This window comes from Orbicella franksi, chromosome 4 (genome assembly GCF_964199315.1).
Source record: "Orbicella franksi chromosome 4, jaOrbFran1.1, whole genome shotgun sequence".
In the NCBI taxonomy this organism is placed as follows: Eukaryota; Metazoa; Cnidaria; class Anthozoa; order Scleractinia; family Merulinidae; genus Orbicella; species Orbicella franksi.
Window position 1 is genome coordinate 17,049,692 of NC_138148.1, and position 21,982 is coordinate 17,071,673.

The window sequence follows — 21,982 nt, forward strand, 5'->3', positions numbered from 1 at the left end:
AGTGCGCCAAGTTTAAAAATTTTCCGCTCTGTAAAATTGTTGAAATAAAAATCGGCGGCAAAAACCCGATTAAGAATATACTAAAACAATTATTCCATTCGACCTTGTTGGATATGAAGTGATCATAACCAACTCGCGCTACGCGCTCGTTGGTTATTTATCACTTCATATCCAACGCGGTTTCATGGAATAATTGTTAATTATTACGACAACGCCTATCACTATCAAGGGTAATCCGAGGTACTTCAAAGGTGGACGAAGTTTACCAGAAAACTTTCGAAGATCAACGAATATCATCCGAACGGTTTGGAACACTTCCGAAAATCACCCAAATCCCTCAGAAGATTGCCAAAGATTTCCCATGATTGCCGAAGATCACCCGAAGCTAGCCGAAGATTTCCGAACATATTGGACATTTCGCTAATATTTTCGGAAATGTTCGAAACTATTGGCATACCATAAACTTTGCAGCCTTTCAAAGAAACAATTTGCAGACGACCTTAAATAGTTGTTTTCAAGTGAGTTATTAAGTAATTACCAAGTAGTCACATGATTATTACTGTGCAACTTTAAATAAATAAGCATTTCTAAATTTTTCAAAGTCAACAAAATTTGTTAGCCTTTGAAAACTTTACTCGTGATTATATATTCTAAGTTACGATCAATACCATGTGATCACCTATACTTATGGTTGTTTTTGTTTCATTTTCTCGACAAACTTCTCTTTGCGCCAAAATCCACATCGTGTGTTATCTGTCTAGCGATTTGGTGGCGAATAAGTGAAGAAACCAGTGTAGACTGGGATAATCAGTGTTGTAATCGGTTGACGGTACCAATCGAAAAATAACGAAACAAACAACGAAGTAATTGAAACGGTTCCAACTTGTACGTTTATTCTCCTCACGATGACGGTATGCGAATATATGCTTACAACGAGATCTCGATAATACGACAGAACAAAAACAAAAGGCTCAATTGATAATTGTTAACTTGTCAATTGTTAACTTGAGTAACATAACATGTAACGGTCACGCAACTATTAGTCTCTTAACAATCAGCGCGTATTCAAACATGCAGTCATCCATGCTGGATGTAACCAAAATGAGGACTAGGGCATGTTGCATTCAATATACGCGAATTGCGAAGAACGCCTCTAAAGAACGGATATGGATACTCCTAAACAAATTATAGCGTCATGAACATCATATTCAACAATTTGCAAGACAAAAGACGTAAACCTGAAACCTCGAGACTGTATTATGCCCTTTGCAATTGCATTTTCTTTCAGAAGTGTGCCGCCATTTGGAATTTACAGGGGCAAGGGTAAACGTCTGATGAACCACGTCATTCACAGTGATGGCGTCATGGATCAGGAATTTTGTGGTGCGCTATGCTTTATGGAACACAATTGTGTCAGTTATAATTACATAAGGACTGGTCAAATGGAAAAGCAAAACTGTGAATTAAATAATGCTACCTACGAAGGACATGAGGAAGACCTAGAGGAAAATCTGGACTATGTACACCGTGGAGCAAAGGTAAAAACGAATCAGATAATGTGATTCTAAATTCAGTTCAACGTTTGGTCCAGGCACAGACATTCTCACAGGAAGAATGGTGTTTCATTTATTCTGATCTCTTTTTTCGTTAAAGAATCCTTGCGCCAGCCATCCTTGCACTCATAAAATGGTCTGTCAAACTGGTTTTACACATAAAGGATATCGCCGCCTCTGTCCAGTAGGATTTACCGGCCAGGATTGCAAAAGCGGCGAGGAACATAACTCTACAACTCATTATCTCTTATCTATTGCTTCAAAGCTGCAATGGCATTTGGAAAACGGTAGTTAAAATTGCTAAAACACAGCCACAATTCTCATGTTTAAATATCTTATTCTTTAATAACGGTTAACACACATGTCTTTCATTCATTACGTGATGTATTCCACCTGCGCAGCGCATGATGGGAAGGTTACATGTACTACCGTCGAATATACAACGGCTTTCCTGTATTCTCATTGGCTGCATTTTTCTATAGCATGGTATAAAATAAAGTACAGTACAGAAAATACATATATCTTATTAGATGTTTTGGTTCAGCTCAAAACACTCAACTCATTGAGGTGTCTTTCGCAAGGACAGAATTGTTGGCGCTAGGTGTCGTTCATTCTCCCGTCCTCGTTGGCCAAAAAAGAGACCGAGATAAAACTCGGGTCGTCCTCTGTAGCTGTGCGGAATTTTTGCTCTCGGCCGATCCGAGCTCTCTTAAGTCGAACAGTTTCCTCATCTGCTCATTGGAAATTGGTTTCTTATGGACTACCCCGGCAATGATGCCTGTTTTCCTGAGGCCTTTACAAATGCTCTAACAATTTATTTGCCTGGTCGGAGATAATGGAAAACGGTTAGTTGTACGGCGGCGTGCAAAGGAAATGATCAATGGCGGCTCTAATGGATTTCGCAATACGTGCCATCTTTCTTCCTCGCAGACGTGTAAAAACACTTCAAACAAACATTCAGTTCTTCCTTTGACATTTCTTCTATCGGTTTCGAAATTTGGTGCCACCAGGACTAACAAGCCATTCTGTTAAGGTAAACACTGTTTTTGTTACATAATCTTCATGAATGCGTAAAATCTCGACGGTCATATTTTAATTTTGCAACTTTTAAAGGAAACTTAACGTATACGTACCGTTAAATAATCTAATCTCGAACCTTGTGGCTTTTTTTGTTTTTTACTGGGACGGCATCGTCCATAATTTCCTGTATTTCTTCTGTAGATAGCTCACCGAGTCTGCTTTTTTTCATCCATGTTTTGGTCGACGAAACTTGGCTTCCCGCGAAAAGGTTTATGCCGAGCGACATTTACCGCATTCATTTCCATATAAGGTCAAACGCAGGTATAATGGCTGGTAACCGAGATCCAGTGAACCAATCAGAAAGCTAGAATTACATTATCCGAGGTACAGTACAGTGCAGTAACTATACAGTACAGTACAGTACAGTACAGTACAGTACAGTACAGTACAGTACAGTACAGTACAGTACAGTACAGTACAGTACAGTACAGTACAGTACAGTATAGTGCAGTACAGTACAGTACAGTACAGTACAGTACAGTACAGTATAGTGCAGTGCAGTACAGTATATAGTAGGTATGCAACGCTGTCGAGTGTTATACCAGGGAATATCCCGCGAGTCACTTCTAATTTCTCGTGTCCAATATACACGATCCCTTAGGCAAGTGTGTGTATACCAAGAAATTGCAAGTGAGAAGTGGGATATTCCCTTGTATACCACCACAGAGTGTTGCATAACTAGTATTTATTGTACATATAGCGAGAATTTTAGGCAATAAACCTTGCAAATAGAATTCTGTATGTGCTATATTTGTATATGTGAAAAAAGCGATACGTCCAATCAGCTTCGCGTATAGCGTTCTTCCCATGTGAAAATATTACCAATCACCGTCCAGAGTAGAATCACTTAGCCAATCAGAGCTAAGCACTCAAATGGCTTCCGAGAAGCGCGGTCTTGAAATCAGCGCCCGCTTGAAGTTTGTGTTTCGAGAACATGGCTTCGGCTTCCCGTTTTAGTTCACTTTCGGAAAAACAGCAGCGGAATATATCCAACATCTTAAGCTAAAACTAAAACTTCAGTTTGAGAATCAATGGCCATTTAAGAAACCGGGGAAGTAAATTTAACATCAGAAAGTCAAAAACCTTCAAGGAGGAACATTCAAATTTAAACAGTGTGAGTCAACAGAGTCCGAATTTGTCTTTGCACAGCGCGAAGCGCCGCTATTATATGATTGAATCTGAGAGTGATTAGGGACAAGCGAAAAGATTTCATACTATGTATTTACGAATTCTCCCGTGTTACATTTAAGCTTGTGTAGGCTCTTTGTCCGCCTGTTGCTGGACGGGAAAGCAGATTTGTTTTTTATTACGATCGGTCATTTAGATCAGTTTTGAATTTGTTGCTGTTCTGCATGTAAACTTACGGTATCGGGAAAACTGAAACTCCTTCAACGGACATGTTTAATTCTCGTTATATATACAATAAACAAATTACAACATCGAAAGTGCTTTGTACACATTTTTATTCACTCGTCGAAAACTTTGGAACTCGTGAATAAAAATCCGTACGTCGCACTTTCTATGAAGTAATCTATATTTATTTTTGCTTGAAGGTGTTTCCGAGATGACTAAGCCACATTTAGGACGAGTACCTTCCATGTTTTCATAGTGAGACGTCAATCAGCGTTCTACACAAGCTGTGTCAATCGAAATAAATCAGTAAAAGAAACGTTTCAGATATTGACGAATGTGCTGCAGGAACATTCAGTTGTGATGAAGATGCTGAGTGTATCAACAGCAATGGATCATATACCTGCTCTTGTAAGCCTGGATATCATGGAGATGGAAAGGATTGTGAAGGTTAGAATATTTATTGCTATCCAGATTCAAGAGAAAAACGGTAATAAAGTGGACAGGAATAAGCTGTTGTAGTCGGTGGATCTGCTTTAAGTTAGCTCGGCACAAATTGCGCTACTCATATGTGGGCAGCTGACTTGATGATCAAAATGCCCAAGAGTTGCTATCAAAATGAATATAGCAAGATACGTAATTCTTTTCTTATGAACCAATCTCAAGTTAAAAAGGTATCCTATTGAGAACGAGAACTTGGGAATATCGGTAGCTGATAGATTTCTTAATTTTGTCGCTATTTTGAAAGTATTAGAAGCAAAAGACTTTTGTACCCTGTCATTGTCCAGAAAGAGTTTTGAATTTGCGAAAGATGATATTTTTAAAGGTCCATTTATTCAAGCAATCATGGTGCAACTTTAGTCACTGTCAGGTCCCAAATTTACGACAAAAACAACACCGTAGTTGTTTACAAGGCATGTGTGATTCTCTGACACAAGATGGAATTCTTACCGGGAAAACTGTTGAAATTGATTCTTAAGCATGATCACACTAAAAACATTATGGATATAACACCTATTGTCCTTTTTATACACAGAGAATAAAAGAGAGAATAGGATCATCTTTAAGATGCTCCCGAAACGACTGAGTACATTTAGCAACGGTTCCTTCGATCGCTTCATTATGACAATTGGACTTACAGTTGCCCCTTCTTAATTCAAACTCAGTTATTTTAGCGTTTGGTGTTAGTTCTAACTCAAAACCATTTCCCTTACATTTATCCTTCGGTCATTTACCATCGGTTATTTCCAACTCCCGCTATTTTTCCAACTCCAGCTATGTTTCTTTTCTTTTGAGAATTCAAATAGCCTGGTTTAACTGTAATATGTTTCAGATATTGACAAGTGTGCTGCAGGAACATTCAGTTGTGATGCTAATGCTGAGTGTATTAACACCAAAGGATTGTACAACTGCTCTTGTAAGCCTTGATATCATGTAGACGGGACGAATTGTGAAGGTTAGAATATTTATCGTCCTCCGAATTCAAGAGAAAAAAAGAAACTATAGTAGAAAGAAATAAGTTGTTGCAATGAGTCTACATAGTTCGTCAGCGGTTGTGCTACTCTTCTGTGGGCAGCGTAATTGATGTTGAAAATAGGAGTGGCGAATGGTAAATGCGAGACTTTGCGAGACGACGAGATTAGCGTTTTTCTTTGCGAGCCCGAGACATTTTGATTTCTTCAATTGCGAGACCGAGACTTCAAAGTGTTTTAAATGCGAACTCAAGACGTTCAGGCTCTAAGATGCTGTGATGTCATTTAACTTTATAAAAAAATAAACAAATCGGTTCTTAACGACTTTCTTAGCCTTGAAAAAAATCGAGACTGCGAGACGCACATAACCGCTAAAAAACGAGACTGCGAGACCTGTGAAATTTGGCGAAAATTTTGCGAGACCATGGGTTTTTAAAGGACCATTCGCCACCCCTGAAAATGCCTAAAACTTACAAACAAAATGAATCTAGCAAGACGCGTTCTCTGATCAGTATTAAGCTTCATTGGATTTTTTAGACTTAGTCTGAGGTTCAGAAAGGCATTTTATTAAGAACGACAAGGAATATGGGCAGTTGATAGATTTCTTGATTTTTCACTATTTTGAAACTGTTGAAAGCAAAAGATTTTTGTACCTGGTCACAATCACGGAAGGGTTTTGAAGCGACGAAAGATGGTAAATTTTTAAAGGACCATGAGAGACGAGACGACCAACTACATTTAGGATGAATTTCTTTGATCCTTTCATTGTTAGAAGTTGCGTTCCGTATGATTATTTCATGCTGAGTAGTAAACGCTAGTTTCCAAGGTCTCGCTGTCCTGACTGAGACATAGACAGCTTACACTCCAAAGTGTGGAATGCTCTCATCGGACAGAAATAATTGTCGATAACATTAAGTTTTCCATTACTAAAAGTCTAGTCTGTGGAGGGCCTTATACTCGCATTTAGTTCCTTCTATCTTTAGACTGTGACAAGCTAATCAGCGTTCTGTACGATATTACAATGTTATATGTTCCAGATATTGACGAGTGTGCCGCAGGAACATCTAGCTGTTATGCTAATGCTGAGTGTATTAACACCAATGTCATATACCTGCTCCTGCAAGCCTGGTTATCATGTAGACGGAAAGAATTGTGAAGGTCAGAGTTTTATTCGTAAAATGAAAATAGTATAGAAGAATGTACCAGCCGTTCTGGCGAGCCCAGCTATTTATTATAGCGTTTCATAAAATTCTAGCAATGTCGTATGCAAATCGACGTCAAATCGTGCTGAAATTGAATCTTTAATGCTGGTGCGAGCGGAACAAAAATCGTATTGGAAATCGCAACAAAAGTTGCACCAAAAATTGCTTGTGACTTCAGATAAGTGGGGGAAGATTTTAAAGACTCTATCTTTCAGATATTGACGGGTGTACGGAAGGAACATACCTCTGCATCGCTGATGATCTATGCAACAATACCGTGGGATCATTCATTTGTTCTTGTGAGTAGGATTCATACAATTTTTGTTGAGAACTGTTGGTGTTGTTTATGATATTTTAAGACAGAACTTTACCACAGCTGGAGATTCAGTGGCCTGATGACGATGCTTTATGAAATTCTTAACTTCGGATAATGCAATTCTAGCTATCTGATTGGTTCACTGTCTCGGTTACCAGCCATTATACCTGCGTTTGACCTTTTATAGAAATGAATGCGGCAAATGTCGCTCGGCTTTTTTGCGGCAAGCCAAGTTTCGTCGCCAAAAAAATGGCTGGGAAAAAAAAGACATATTCAGTGAGTTATGTACAGAAGAAATACAAGAAATTACGGATAATTCCGTCCCAGTAACAACAGAAAATCCACAAAGTTCGGGATGAGATTATTCAACGGGAAACTTAAAAGTTGCAAAATTTGAAAGATGAACATCTAGATTTTTCGCATTCATGAAGATTGCGTAACAATAACAATCTTTACCTTAATGTTACTAAATGGCTTGCCTGGTGGTACCAAATTTTCGAAACCAATAGAAGAAATGTCGAAAGAAGAACTGAATATTTTTCTGAAGAGTTTTTACACATCTGCGCGGAAGAAAGATGGCACGTCAGTTTACACAAGTTAGGGAAGTGGTCAAAACTATTATACATGTAAGGGACCCACTAGAATAACTTGAGACTACTGTCTCTTTCTATAGCCCCCTACCCTTATCCAGATACCAACGGGTTCTTTTATAGCCCCTCCTCCCCTCATCCCTTAACCTATGATCTCTTGCTTAACCCCCTCCCCCCCCCCCCCCTTACTACACACACAAAAACAAACACACACAGAGAAACAGTGTGCCGGGTTGCATACACTATGGTCACATTATTGTTCCTTTAATCGACCTTACAATATACAATCATCTCTGGTTTGCATACCTATAAAAATTAGAAATAAACCTTGTGGATATTTGAGAACAAGTTCGACAATCATGTTAAAGATTTTTTTAATGAAGAAACACAAAAAATCACCTCATTGTTTTGCGCTCAAGTACATGGTGTCCCTTTAATGAATGCCTGCCTACGCGAAGCGCATTAACTCTGAACATAAACATAAACTGTGGACTACCGTAATAGTGATTAACCAGCTTTCATATTGCTAAAAACTATCAACGCACAAACCACAGAATTGAGTAGCACTCTCTTCAATGCGTAACCTAGAGTAGCTAGGAAACTTTCTGTAACCGTTTTGTCTGTAGAGCTAAGACGCTAGCCTACTAACTTTCAAAAACACTTCTGAACAAGTTTACGAGCTTTAATGACGCTAAAATCTCCAAAACCGTGGAAAATTATTCCCGCAAAAGTCGCTGGTTCACAAATCAGGCGCAAGTAAATGCATATTTCACAGATCATGAAAAAAATCAAAAACCAGTTTCCCGAGGACGAAAAAGTGTAGATAATATATTTTCACGAATAACGGAAAAATAGGGGATATAGGGGACCCTCTGTCAACAATTACCGATAATTACAATTTATTCGCCACGTAAAAGTAAGTTTACGCGCAAGTCTATTGACTGTTTTGGGTGTTGTATTTGCTACTAGTGTTCGGCTTGACTCAGGCAAGACCATGGTTTTGATCCTCCATGTGGATCTCATCAGTTGCCGGTATTTCTCTGTACGTCTGAAGTTTGAGCCTTACACGACTTCTACGGTTCGTGACATTTGTACATTTGTCGTTCTCTGTTCGGTCCCTAGCCCTTTTCGTTGCTTCACTTGTATCTATGAAGGGATCTTCATGATGTGTTACAAGGAGAAATTTTAAGTAGAGTTGAGCCGTGACTTTTTAGAGGTCATAGGTCTGCATGAGTTCTGATGTTATCTACATAGTTTGACGCCTCTGTAATTTGTCATGTGTCTGTGCATTTTTTGGGCTCATTTCTATTGCAAGATATGTTTTTATGTTTTATGTTGAGCTAAGCCGAACAATGACATACAACACGCAAAACAGTCAATACCCTGGTCCCTAAGGTTTTTCTTGATTATTCTCTCTTCTTGATTTTCTCCACGTGAGAGAGCAGTAAGAGAGCCTGAGAGAGCCACGAAGTAGCCTGCGAGCAGGCTCAGTTGGAGCACAAGTGCGCGCGGCGTAGCCTAGTCTCCTTCGCAGCCGTTATTAGGGTCGTCACGCAACGCTTCTCCCCCACTGGTGGGGGAGAAGCGTTGCGTGACGACCCTAATAACGGCTGTAGGCGTAGCCGCGAGCGCGAAATCGAGCGGTGAAGCCGCAAGACGAGTAGCCTGCGAACAGCGGCTCCCGGTGAGCCCGAACGAAGCGAGGGAGCCTGTAGACATTCTGCTGTTCTAGATACCAGCTCCTGGTATCATGATGTGATTGGTTAAATCGCTGATTGTTGACATCTCTGAGATGAATATTTGACAGATCTTTGTAAAATTATACGACTCGAACGGTTCGTTACAATAGTGCATTTGCCGTTCTCTTTTAAGTTTTGGTCTCTCGACCTCTCGTTATTTCACAAGTGATTCTGAAGGGTACTTTATGCTCTGTTACGAGGAGGAATTTTAAGTAGAAGTTAGTGGAGTGGGGCCGTTTGGCTGTGCTATAGCAATTTATTTAGAGGTCAAAGGCATGGTTTCCCGGACTTTCCGCTGTTATCTCCTTGTCACTTCGCAGAGTTTGACACCTCTATCATGGGCTTATAATTTCCTTAGGCTCATTTCGGTATTGCAAAATATGTTTTAAGCTCTCTAAGTATTGGCTCTGGAGGGACAAAGTGTTTGAAATATTCCTTGAACATGTTGCTTACTTGCACTCTATATTATGACGCCCGACCCGGCTATTTGATTAGCTCGATTAGAACTATTTGCACCGAGAATGTAGCTTCTTGACGGGTCTAATTACCTCATTGACTGAGTTGTTACAGGCTTATCACCAAGGACGGATAGGCACATCAAAAACAAAGTCTACAGGCTACCCTGTCCCCGCCCCGATCGCTTTGCTCTCCGAATTCTTCTGTTTCGCGTTCGCCGAAATCTTTTTCCGTCCTTGCCGGGAGCCTGTTCGAAGGCTATGAGACGAGAAAGTGAGCCTGTTCTGATCTCTTCAATTTTTTTATTTCCACCCCGGAAACCGCAGAAAAGAATAAAGTCAATTGATTTTCACTGGAAGTATGAGCTTTGGCAGCTCAGATTTCTCGGGAAAATTGTAAATCTTTTTCATAACAATATGTAGGCGCGATATCCGTTGTTGATGAAGTTTTGCCGAAGAAAAAGTGTCAAAGTTTATGTCTACTAAGGACACACACTTTGATTCCAAGTGATCTTGCTTTGGCAATCTGCTCTTTGGCGATGCTGGTAAACGGGCAAACGCCTATGTGTTGTTTCGTTGCCCGCTTACAATCACATATGTTTGTAATATTTAACTCTTCCCATATGCAGTCGGCAACACGACAAGTACGTCTTGATTCATTAACATACTTTCAACTGCTATTTCCTGCTCCCTCTTTAGTTTGAAATTTAACCAGAAATAGACTGGAACTTTGTTAAAACATCAATAATACGCGCACTCAACTCTTCCTCTGACTCCAAATGTGTAGGACTTGTTTTTTATTGTGCGGTAAATTACCGACTCCATGGGGATTTAATCGTTCCTCATCAAACACAGTAGATTGACAGTTTTCTCGCCTTTCCTGCTTTTCGACCAATGGTATTTCACTTCGCTCAGACGATCGACGCAGAAATGAAAAAATTACAGAGATCAGGGCGGGATGACTTTCTTGGCGCCTCTTCACTAGTAGCCTGCGAACAGGCTCCCGGTACGCGGTGAGCTCGAACGTCCCCGCCCCGATCGCCTTGCTCTCCGAATTCTTCTGTTTCGTGCTCGCCGGAATTTTTTTCCGTCCTAGCCGGGAGCCTGTTCGCAGGCTACCTCACCAGACTCCTTCCCGACGGATCGCTTTTCTTTTCGACGCTCGCGCGTGTGACTTAAAGGTGAGCCTGCTCGCAAGCTAGCCGCGAAATTCCGCGGCTCTCTCGCAGCTCTCTCATGTGGAGAAACATCAAGAAAAACCTCTGGGACCTGGGTAAACAGTCAACAGACTTGCTCGTAAACAGCTACATTTGAATCATGTGGTGCCAGAACGACCAAAAGGGGGAATAAACCTATACATCGAGCTCGAGAAACATAAGCTCGATCAGATAGCTGCAAGAAACCAAAGAGTGTCTTTCGAGAAACGTATAGCTTTCTCGAAGTAAAGCTACGGTGTCTCCGAGGAAGCTACTAAAACGCGGAACCACCCAAAACGACCCAAAATGACCCAAAACGACCCACAACTATCCACAACGGCCCACAACGATCCAAAACGACCCACAACGAACCAAAATATTCCAAAACGACCAAAAACGCCTTTGATAGTTTTTAAACACTGTCTTGGATTGTCTTGGTTGACTAAACTCATCTCCAGGGCTCCCCGACAAAATAAAATAACTGGAAAACAAAATAACTGGATCCTGATTGGACGAGAGCAGTACTTCCTAGGAGAACCTATTGCTATTTACTTTTCTTTCCGAAGTAGACCCGAAGTCTTCCGACGAATTTCGAAGTTGATCCGAACACTAACGAAAATTTCCGATGTCGATTCGAAGACTTTTGGAGTTGAACCGAAGTTTTCCGAAGATTTTCCAATGTCAAAAGATTTGCAAAATGTTGTCCGAAGGTCGTACGAATGTCTCCGAACATTTTCGGAATTTTTTCGAAAATTTCCGAAGATTGCCGAAGATTGACGAGGAAGATCCGATGATGTTTCGACTTAATATCGATTTACTTTCGCTCATTCAGCGTTTAAACATGGCAAACTTGTCACAAAATGTTTCGAAATCGATATCTTAACATCGGGGAGCCCTGGGGACGAGTTTAGTCAAACAAGACAGTGTTAACTATCAAAGGCATTTTTGGTCATTTTGGAATATTTTGGTTCGTTGTGGGTCGTTTTGGATCGTTTTGGGTTCGTTGTGGATCGTTGTGGGTCGTTGTGGATGGTTGTGGGTCGTTTTGGGTCATTTTGGGTCGTTTTGGGTGGTTCCTCGTTTTAGTAGTTACGACGTAAAAAGTACGCAAATCGGATATCCGCGATAAGAATCAATTGCAACATACTACTTACAAAGTGTTCTAATCAAACAGTCGGGCCTGGCATCACAATATAGAATGCAAGTAAGCGACATGTTCACGGTAAATTTCATATTTTGTCCCTGGAAAGCAAATGCTTGTATCTTGCAATAGAAACGAGCCAAAACAATGGTATGCATAAACACATGGCAAATTACAAAGGTGTCAAACTCGACGAAGCGACATGCAGATAACAAAGGAAATCATGCAGATCTTTGAATTCTAAAAATTTGCCATAGCACGGTCTAACGGCTCAACTCGACTTAAAATTCCAACATGAAATGCCCTTCATAAACACGAGTGAAGCGAAAAAAAAGGTCGAGTGACCAAACAGAGAACAGCAAATGTACAAATGTCACGAGCCGTAGAAGTCGTGTAGGCTAGCCATTTTACAAGTTTGCACAAGCCGCGGAATGTCTTACATCCTCACATATGTACGAGTTCCGCTAGCAACTACAGACGTACATAGTATTTTAGAAATACCGGCAACTGATGAGATCCACATGGAGGATCGAAACCATGGTCTTGCCTGAGCTAAGCCGAACAGTGGCAAAAACAACACGCAAAACAGTCAACAGACTTGCGCGTAAACAGCTACATTTGAATCATGTCGTGCCAGAACGACCAAAAGGAGGAATAAACGGTAAAACCTATACATCGAGGTCGAGAAACATGAGCTCGATCAGATAGCTGCAAGAAACATAAGAATATTTCTGGAGAAACGTATAGCTTTCTCCACGCTACGGTGTCGTACGCTACGTACGAGGACAAATATGATATCCGTGATAAAAATCAACCTCCTGTACTTGCAAACAGTTCTGTAATCACAGCCGGGTCCGGTGTCACAATATAGAATGCAAGTAAGCAACGCTTTTACGGTAAATTTCATATTTTGTCCCGCGAAGGGAAATACTTGGAGACTAAAAAACATATCTTGCAATAGGCATGAGCCTAAAAAATGCATAAATACATGGCAAATTACAAAGATGTCATAGACGAAACGCATTAACCGGCCGAAATCTGTCATAATTTTACCAGGGTACAAAATCTCTAATTAACACATAATCATGACAATGACAATAGACAATGCACAGATACAAACAGTGTCCGTAAAGCGGGGTTGACGATGTATAAGAGTTTGTCGCTCGGGACACAGAAAAGTGTCCGTTGTCCGTATTAACGGGTGTCCGTAATAAGCGGGCTAATTTTAGAAAAAAATATATGAGCGTTTCGACGGGGAAAACGAGACTGTCCGTAATATCGGGGTGTCCGTATTAAGCGGGTGTCCGTAGAGCGGGGTTCCACTGTAATAAAATAATTAATAATAAAAGTAATATTCACTCAGGATAATAATATTCAGTCACTCATTCTGACAAAGAAAGTTTTCGTCTAACGTGTAGAACCTACTGCTCCAATGAAACCCTGTTCCTTCTAAATGCCCATAGAAGACAATTAGGATAAATTTTAGGGTTAGGGTAAGTTTTTAGCATGACTGAATTGAATGAATTGATGAAGGCAAATGAATATCAATCGCAATAGAGCTTGCAATATACAATATACAATAGGATAGAGTCCAGACTCCCTCCCCCCCCCTCCACCTCTGTCAGGAGACACGTGGCCTCTTACCTAGCCTCCACCTCCGTTAGGAGATCCATGGCCTCTTAAGTAGACCCCCACCTCCCTCAGGAGACCCATGGCCTCAAGTAGCCCCCACCCCTTCATTAGACCCATGGCCTCTTAAGTAGCCCCCCACCTCCCTCAGGAGACCCATGGCCTCTTATATAGCCCTCCCTCCAAAAAGTGGGTCCCTAGCATGTACAATAGTTTTGACCACTTCCCTTAAGCAATGAAATCCATCTGAGAGCCACCATTGATCATTTACTTCGCTCGCTGCGGCTCAACAAACCGTTTTCCACTAACTCTGACCCCGCTTTTACTGAGTGAGGCAAATAAAGTATAATAGCATTTATAAAAGAACTCAGGAAAAGACACATCCAGCTCGAAATGGTAAGCCAGTCACAGCAAGGGAACGCTGAAAGAGTTCTTGTCGAGAATAATTTTGGCACAACGTCTGTGTCACATGGAGATCAAAGGTTTCCGCAGTATTTTTACAATTATCACTCTTCTGCATGACTCAAACTTGAACGCTTTTCAAACTTTCTGACCAAGGTTGTATATTCTTCATTTGCTAGACGTTCCTTGAAATATACATGATTGTAATTTTCGTTCAGCAGGATCGCTTGCTTCGCTTTCAAATTTCTCATTCAACTAAGTTTACAAACGGCGCGCATGTCATGTAATCTCCCTCTTGTTGTTGCCTTGCCACATCAACTTCCGGTTGTTTTGTGAAGTTAAAATCCAATAAAATTAAGCTATAATTTCCAAGTATACAAGCAAACCGAATTTAATAAAACAGTTATTCCACTCACGCTTGTTGGATATGGGATTGGCTATAGCTATTTACCATCTCATATCCAGCGCGCGCTCATGGAATAATTGTTAATTATCCTCCTGACCGCGAATTATTTTTTTGCGTTGAAGCTCTTGGTGAAAGCACGTTACTATTACAGTGCCTCCCTCTACCCAGCTTTGTTGTAGTGGGTACTAGCAAAATATTAGCGAACCTGAAAATATATAAGACGCACGTAACTTATCGTGTACTTGTGTTGGCGCGCGCGGTGGATTAGTTACGCGCGCGCGTTTGTTAAGGTTGTTACTTTTTAAAGTAGAATAACGCGTGCGGTTGTAACAGCTCATTCACCCTGAGGAAGACTGTTGTAGGCAGTCGAAATATAGGTGTGCAACTAAATTGTGCAGTTTGTCTTCATTTGTGATAGTATATATATATATATACATACATACATACATACATACATACATACATACATACATACATACATACATACATACATACATACCTCAGGCAACTTAGATTATTGCTTTGTTTTCTTTTGCTTTTCTCTGCAGATACGACTTGCAAAGAATTTTATGAGAGGAATTTGTAAGTGACATTTAACAATTGCAATAGAGCGGCCTTCAACCGAATGTCGCAAAACCAAAATAAAAGTTATTCCCCTCACCATTCGTAGGGGAAAGAGTCAATCTAAAGAACCTTCAAACCTCAATTCAACGCAAATACATGCCGCTGATGCGAAAAACAGGATTAGGGAAATAATATGAAACAACAGGAATCACATCGATTAATGTATATGATTAGTGTATGTTTAAGGCGCGTCTAAGGCCTTAGTTGCCACTATTGCTCTTACATCACGAGCAATAGCTACTATCGTTAAATAAACACACACAAAAAATAAAACTGAACGACTAATTATGTCTAAATTTCAGGACGAAGGAAAACAAAGCCTACCAGCTGAAAGTGGGATCCAATGAAATCCAAATCTACTGCTTCATGAACGATACAACTATGGGACCTTGTCATGGAGGTGGATGGACACTGGTCATGAAGACTGACGGAAGGAAGTTGATTTGTAGCGGAGTTTCTCCGCGTCGAAGGCACGAGAAGCGCAGTCGTATGCTTAAGCTCCTTCCCATCTTTCCCTGCGCGCCCGGCCCGCTTTTCGCAAGTTGAATGAATGAATAAATAAAACTTTTAGTTCCTTTTTATGAATAAATGATTGAACTTTAAGCTCATTTTTAATTCATTTTCTCTGGTGTGGGCGAATGCTGGGGAGGAGATGGACATCTTCCTTTGAGGGTTTTGCGTTTTTCATGTAAAAGTGAACAGGTTTTGCTATTTGACACTCGTACGTGGGGATTTGGACATTGGTTTTAAAGAGATTTTCCCGTTGTGTTGTTTTGTTGTTTTTGTTGTTTTTCTTTTCATTCTTTTCTTTCTTTCTTTTCTTTTCTTTTTTTTTTTTTTTTTCAATTCATTCGGTTTGGTGAAATGCGCATTGGTCGTTCTTTAAAGGTTATTTTTCGAGCAGATATTTTATTTTATGGGCGCTCCGCTTTTAGGCCTGGCTAACTTTATGTATCATGGAAAAATTCAATCTTACGCATTTTAATAACTTGACGTTTCGTATGCTACGCAACATACATTTTCAAAAGTGGAATAAAGACCGTTTAATATGTTTATCACCGCTATTTGTGTTTTATTCCTCGTTAAACTACGATGGCCCAAGAACAAAAGCCTTTATTGTAAAATTCAATCTCTTGCAGTTTTCAACGTTCACGGTACCACTGTTTCAAAGACTTCAATGAGTTAGAGAGAACCGTAAGAAACTCAGCAAGTTTGCCAATTTTTAAGAAGTGTCTTTTTTCTGCTTTTTATAATTTTTTTTTTTTTTTTTTAATCTCTGTAGTGTATATGTTGTATATATTTATTTATTTCGGTTTTAGCTCTAATTTATAGATTTTAATTGTATCATTATATAGTATATATCTAGTATTAGGACCTCTGTGTAAACCACTTTTAGTGATGGAGCTTCCTAATAAAAGATTGTTACTACTAGTTTTGTCAAAATATCTGCAGTACCTTCCATTTTAGCCTGGTGATGATAATTGGTTTAAAATCGTGTTTCTATTAAACAGTTAGATTACGAGCTCAAGATTTCTATCGCGTGATAGTTGGCGAGGGTGCAGCCCGAGTCAACTATCACACATAGAAATCTAGAGCGAATAATCTAATTTTTTTTAGCTTAAATCTACTAGTCGTTCAGATCTTTATTTAACTCCTCTTGACAGACACTTCGAAGACGCCAAGAAGCGGACGTCATTTCGTTAACAAGCGCACACTGCCACGTTACTCACTATCTATCACAGAATAGATAGTGAGTAGCGTAGCCAATCAGAGAACGCTATTCGTGATAGAACGCTGGTAGATTTATTCTAATAAACAATTAGATTATGAGCTCGAGATTTCTATCGTGTGACAAGTAATATAAAGGACCCTAGTCAGCCTCCGCCATTTGCGATACCGTCGAAATTATCGATATTCCATTATTGATATTGCATTGCAAAGACGCGACCTCTAGTTTGTTAACAAAGGCACACTTCTACGTTATTCACTATCTACAACAGAATAGATAGTGAGTAGCTTAGCCAATCAGAGAACAGCATTCGTGATAGAACGCTAGTAGATATAAAGTAAAACTCGATAGAAACCCGGTACACGTTTTCTCTTTCTTAAATATAAAATTATTGCAATTATTTCGCTGACCCTGCACAAAGTCTTTACGGAGACCTCTATAACATAGACAGCTCATTTGGCACTAAAGATTGCAGAATTGACAAAATGTTTACCTTTGTATCACGGACAACTTTAGGACACGTCCCTATTAAAGGGATTCGATTGCCCTTTTTATTAATTTAGTTGAAGCCAATTTTGCACCAAAAGGAGCCATGACACTTCGTTAAATTTGTGAATCCGCTCAGTTGCAGTCCACCTTTAAGCTGTTAATTAGTTATCTCATCCACTGAACCATCCCTAACAAATTGCATGATTTGCAAATTTTCTTTCAGACACGCAGAAGTAAATATAGTTGAATAAAGCTAACTATTTTATTTCTTTCAGCAAACCTTCCACTATAATTCCAATCTTTGGAGCAACAACGACACATTCAACCTTGCAGGAGGTAGACTGGATTTGACACACAAGAGACCAAGCTACCAACTTACTGGAACACACCTTTCTCCAAGATCTGCCTTGGCATGAAGATCCCTGGCGAGGAAACCACGAATTTTATAACCCTTGACAGGAACGCAGAGTCGCTGTACTCGCTTTTCGCTGACGGGCAATTTCGTGCCACCTCAGTGGGCCGTCACACGTGGAAAACGCTCCTTGGTTCCCAGGGCTCCTTGCAGCTCAACTGCAATAGGGAAGGCTTCTGTTCAACACAGTATGTGGCCTGCGGAATACCAGAGCGAGGATCGGGATCCTTGGTAACAACGAAAATGATTGTTTGACCTGTGACTCCAGAATCGGGTTTGGTACAGCAGGGTACCCTGACGACACTAACACTTGTGGAAATGAAGCTGTCTCTGCACCCGAGATCGCATACAAGTTATTTTTCCTGTTGCTGGTTTGTTTGTTTCCATGATCATTACTATTGTCATTAACCGAAAATTGCACAGCCAAAAATAAATGCCATTAATGAACTGTTTCCCTATACATGACAAAAATAGAAATTTCAAAGATCTAACACCAACCGTGTAGGAAACATCATGCACTAGTCTAAAATTACTACCTTTTATAAAATTGGTAAATGGATGAATCATTGGAGAGCAAATGATGGATTGTGTTTATCTTTACAAATACAAATTTTATAACTGGAACGTTTCTTAATAAGCTTCCAGCTTAGCTAGGTTGTCACCTTATGCTGTAGTATGTGCAATTCAATATAACTGTTAAACCATTAGATTTGTTATATTCGTACTTTTGGCCGGTTATCATTTGTTACACAAGGAAGTGTTCACTTGTCAGTTTTACTCGTATTTTTGCGTTGTAAATTGATCATGAAAATAGAGAATTTTTCAGTCTATTTTAATTTCAGTTCTGATTTTCGATTGTTCCCAATTCTTCATACTACTTCTTGGGGAAAAAAAAATCGCTAAAGATTGGTTTCTAACCTGAAAAAGAGATGAATAATACAGTACAGTGGATGGGACACGGAAAAGTTGTCCGGAACTGTAGCTGGCATGTTATAATAATAGTTCTCGTAAGCGGCCACTAGAGCTGTAAGGGGAAAATGGCCACCTACGGGAGCTCGCGGAGCTTACAATAAACACTGGGGATTCAAAAATACCACCAAAATGTAATTATTGTTATTATTATTATTTCATGTTTTATTGCCTTGTGCAATGCCGCGATAATGGCGGTAGCTGCGTGTACACAGTGCTGTATACAAATCACAGTTACAGCCAGCATGAAACATTAAAATTAACTCTCCCATTGCAACAAAAAGCAGTGATACAGTTTACAAATGTTTACGGGTATATTTCAAAGTTGGCCCAATTCCTTTCGGGTGTCCGTATACAGGAGTTTAAAAACAAAGGAAAAGTCTATGTCGTAAGCCCTCAAAGTGTCCGCGGTCGCTTACAGAAATGTCCGCTACTTTGTATGGGAGTTCAAACGTGGTTTTGTGAAGGTGATCGTAAGAAGAGCTGTTCGCATACGAGAGTGTCCGTTGAGAGAGCTTCCACTGTAATTACTTTTCGCTTTCTATTGCACTTAACTAGTTAATATCATTAACAACTGTACGCAGTAAGTTAAAGATTGTTGCAGCTATAGTAGAATTAAAAAAAAAAAAAAGTAATCTTGGATTTTTAAAGATTTACATTTATTTTGCTGTTTCGCACTATCTTAACATGCCGTCTCAAAATCAAAATTAATGAATTGCAGTTACCTTCCATCTTTGTAATCCTGTACTTCTTGCCCCAAATTAATTTATTTTTCTCAAATTTATTTCTTATATATTTAAAAAATTCCAGCCTTTCACCCTCTCGATTTGCAAAGGTTAAGTATGGAATGCAAGTCGATTGAACGGGTAGTTATATATAAATTACTTACTTAATAATATACATGAAAAAAATCACTCGATTCTGATTGGCTTAGAGCAGTGCAGTTCAAGTGTAACTCCAGTTCAAGAAGTGTCACACCAATGCAAATTAGACATCGTTATTCTGGATTATAATTGGCTGAAATTTTCTAAGCCAAATTTCCTAATCAAGTAAAATGATGAAGAAAATTTTGTGCGGAAACTTTGGAAAAAGTTTTGTGAGTCTTGTGACTTGTGAGGTTTTCAAAAAGCTGAACTTGCACTCGCCGAAGCGGCGTGTGTATTTTCAGCTTTTTGAAAACCTCATTCGAGCAAATCAATTCCAAATTGAACTCGAAACCGTATGATTACCTATACAAATTTTCGCTTTAAATGGTTCATTAATAGAATACATGTTTGTTCAACAAAGTATATTACGTATTTTTGCCGCTTTTGTCTTCAATCCTTATATGCTGCTTCCGAAAACCCTATTATTTTTTCATAGCACTGCTTTCGTTTATTATCAACACTGGTTTAACTGAAAGATTTCTAGAAACGACGAGAGACCGCTAGAGTTTAAGAACCGTCGCTGGGTTTATATTTCAATAATACCACGCCATGAGTCAACATTCTGTCTTGTTTTTGATAATACATTAGCTCTTTGAACTTTTTTTTTTTTCTTTTTCATTCACACTTGTGGGTAATTTTGGCATCATGAGGTGTAAACAACTCTTGAAAACTGATGCAGGTGCTGTCGATTCTTCATCGTCACCGTTCGCTTAAAAAGAAATATCCGATCGAACTCAGATAATTTGTTTTCAATAGTTACGCTACATCTGCATTCTGGCCAAGTAGAGGGTTTGTAAATATTATTTTCCCCTTTGCAAGCCTCCAGCCGATATTTTGAGACAGCCAGACACAAAATGCCAAAAATATCGAGCGGTGTTATCGAGAATTCTTTGTTTTAGCAACACATCTAAAGCATAGGAGATGTTTGGACACACAAATTAACAGTGATTAATTAAGAGCTCAACCCTTGTATAGCTAAAACAAACAAAAATTCCAATATTTTCAGAACTTCAAATGCACGAAAGAGGTTTTCATTCAGATTAGAAATGAAACTTTCAATCTAATATATAGACGATGTCTTTTATTTACAACTGCTCTACTTGTATCTTAATTCTCTCGTCCTATGCGATTACCGAGGCAATGAGTTCTGAGGGTAAGTTTTCTTTTTAATTCAGAATGTTATAACTTTAAGGCTAAGTTAAATCCTTGAGACGGCTTCGCTAATAACAAACCACCAGGTTGGTACGTTTGACATTTCTGTTCAATAGTAACGCACTAAGTGTTATATTATTCAGGGAAAATTTGGAAATCATGTAGTTAAAATTCTTCTATGAGGCGATACTTGATTTGGACTTCGGTCTCGTAAACTATCAGACCTCAAAGAAATCTAGAGCTTATATTCTAATTGTTAGTTATTAATTGGTAAAAAATCGTACGGAATATTGCCAGTTACGACTGGTCTCTTTCCATTCAAAAACATTCCGGTGAGAATTTCCGAAAATTTCCTGGGGCCTTTAGAACAGAATTTTCCGGTTGAATGAACCAGAGTGGAAAACGAAAAGCCGCTTTTCCGTTCGCTTGGTATTTTTCAATGACTTCGTGATTTGAATCGCAAATATAGAAGCAAGCAGAACACCGATAAGTCGAAATCGTCCCTTCTTATAAACCACAACAGCAGGGACCTTATACAAACCGCAACGGCAGCGAAAACGTCGCAAAACAAAGGGTTTAAAGAGTGGTACAATGGCTGTGCACTCGTTATAAATCTTCGTACATTTTATAGCCAATCTATGCAAAACCACGTACATCACCGAGACATATTTTTTATTGGAATGAGACGCTTTCGTGACGAAGCTAGTATTTATCGACAAACTGAGGTGGCAAGATTTTGAAGTAAAATATTAATTCATTTTCTAATACGCGTCGCCGTCATCACCAAGGGATACCCAACTCGCTGTGATGGCGGTTAAAAGAATTAGCGCTGAATAGAAAATTGCGAATTCCCAAAAGTTCCGAGAAAGAGGGCAACCTCTTGAGGTACGTAAAATTTTCGGAAACGTTTTTTCCTAGAAATTTTTTTTCCGTTCCATTTGATTTTCATCCGGGAATTTCCGGAATTTTCGGTAGATTGGTTCGCTTTTCGGAAATTCAACAATTTCTGGACTTTCTGGAACCTTTACAAGGAAATTTCCTCGCTATTTGTCCTCCTTTGGAAAATTTCGTAATTTCGGTTAAATGGAAAGCACCCACTGATACTCTCTCGTGGCAACCTTGCAAGATTTGTGATCGACAAAATTAAATA

General features: G+C 39.4%; 1 pseudogene; it reads left to right on the forward strand.

Moving 5' to 3' along the window:
• Positions 1-1,202: 1,202 nt before the first annotated feature.
• On the forward strand, positions 1,203-18,277 carry LOC145484767 (uncharacterized; annotated as a pseudogene).
• Positions 18,278-21,982: the final 3,705 nt, after the last annotated feature.